The 2,136-nt window shown below is 56.3% G+C and overlaps 1 protein-coding gene across 1 annotated transcript in view; it reads right to left on the reverse strand.

The window, feature by feature from the left end:
* LOC104412924 (tumor necrosis factor receptor superfamily member 16) overlaps positions 1–2,136 on the reverse strand; it is a gene marked incomplete at both ends in the record, with an annotated part of 3,726 nt that overhangs the window by 1,337 nt on the left and 253 nt on the right. The window lies entirely within an intron of this gene.

A 2,136-nucleotide genomic window follows, 5' to 3' on the forward strand; every position in this document is an offset into this window, starting at 1 on the left:
TCAAGGTGGGCCTGGGGTGCAGGTGTGGATGCCCACATTCCTCCCTGCCTCACGCTTGGCAGGCAGGATGCTCTGCCAGGAGAGGGACTGTCTGTGCCTGCCCAGCGCCTGCAGGATCCAGCACAAACCCAGGTCCAGGAGACCCCTGTCCCCATCTCAGCAAGGGCTGATGATGGGGTTTGGAGGTTTCCTTCTATTCCCCTTGCCCCAAATCCCACCCTGAGCTCAGAGAGGAGTTTGGGGAGTGTTTTCCTTCCTGCAGCACTTGCACCCATGAGTCACCCCACGATCACCCCCACCCAGCAGCTCCCAGCTTCTGGGGATTAGTCCACGCTGCATTAATAAATGAGAGGCTGCAGCTGGGGCAGGGCTGGGGGATAAAGCAGGAGGGTTTGGAGGGAGGGTGAACTCTGCCTGGGGCTCCCCACCTTGTCTGCTGATCTCTTTCCTTAAGGCAGTGAGTGGGTTTGGTTCCCTACTGGGTGCTGCTTCTTTTTAGGGTGATGGAGGCCTGATGCTGCTCTGGGGTGAACCCCAACTGCTGCGCAGGTGGGTAAGTGAGGGGGGTCCCACATAGTAGATATTCCTATGGTGGCAAGGGGTGTGGGATGCAGGTGAAGGGATGTGGGGGAACTGAGGCATGGAGAGAGGGACTGGCAGCTACATGGAGCTCTCAGCCTTGCTGGTCCAGCAGCAGCAGAGGGAAGCAGGGATGAAACCTGGGGCTTCGCTCTCGGTCTGTGTGTGATGCTGGGAAGCCTCATGGATGCAGTTTGCTCCTGTCTGTCCTCATCCCTGCAGGGATGGAAGAAGGGACCAGAGCCTTTTGTCCCGGTACTTTCCAGCTCAGCATCTGATCCAACAGAGCTGCTGCCTGATGTTAATCCCCCTGCAAAAGTGCAAGTGCCTGGCCTGGGGCAACATGGAGCTGGGATGCAAACCAGAGCGGTGGCACTTGTATCCACATCCATGGGCTTCCAGCACTGCACCCAGGTCCATCCATGTCCTCATGGAGGGTTGAAGTTCCCTTTATCCCCTCAGTTCCCAGAAAGAAATTGGGGAGACAAGCTATGTGCCAGCCTGGAAGTGCTGCTGATAGGAAGTGGGCTTGCTTGAGCATCCCTGGGGATGCAAAGTGACTCTGTGGCTTTCCAGGCCTGGGAGCTGGAGCCTGACCCCTGCCAGGATTCCTGCAGGAAGGGCTCATGGCGATGGACAGCACAGTGGATGGATGGATGGGTTGGAGCCTGCTGCAGCCTGGGAGGGATCCCACTGTGTATCACAGCGTTATCCTCACCTGCGGCCGGTGGGATTCATCCCCTGCAGCCAGGCACAGGGAGGTGAGCTCTGCTCATCGGCTGTGCAGGAAAGCAGAGGTGCTTTTAGCACTGCCCTGACACTGCTCTGCTTATTCTGCTGCTCCCCTCCCCGGACTTCGCCTCCTCTTTGCTCTGCCCAAGCCATGCTCTGTCCATTCCCCCTCTCAAATCGCATCCCCAGAGCAACCTGGGCTTGGCTTTTCCTCCAAATACTTGTCCTTAGGCCTTCAAAGGGTTTGCAGCAGTAAATGTGAAGGGCAGATTGCTTATACCTGTCATGGCACTGTTTAAACAGTAATAGTTGGACCACTTCATCTGTAAGCATTTAAGCAGGTCTCCAGCACACATCTCCAACTGACGTTTATGAAGCATTTGACATAGGCAATGTGCCTGGAGCTGGCCAGGAGAGAACTGTTCCCTTCTCTCTTGGGGATCTTTGTGATTTGCTGCTTCTCTCCCAAACTTGCTTTTATTTTGCAGCCTTCCAAGGCTTTCAAAGGGGAAAGAATACAGGTGGCTTGTTGGAAAGGAACCCCATGGATGGATGCGAGATCAAGATGCAGCGTGGGGAGGAGAATGCAACGTGGGCTGGGAGCCCTCAGGAGCAGAGTGGAGTTGGAAGTGGGATTTGGAAAGGTTCCTGGGACCAATGGGTCCCAAAACAAGGAGACCTGGGATCAGCAGGGCTTTGGGGAAATGCTGGGGGTAACCCTGGTAGCCATGCGGAGATGGGTGGCGCAGGGTAGAGCCGAGCCATGCAAGGGCTGGGCCCGGGTTGAAGCCGACAGCACCAACTGTGCCCAGGCAAAAATTCCAC

The sequence above is a fragment of the Nestor notabilis genome, unplaced genomic scaffold, assembly GCF_000696875.1.
Source record: "Nestor notabilis isolate BGI_N333 unplaced genomic scaffold, ASM69687v1 scaffold27911, whole genome shotgun sequence".
NCBI classification, from domain to species: Eukaryota; Metazoa; Chordata; class Aves; order Psittaciformes; family Psittacidae; genus Nestor; species Nestor notabilis.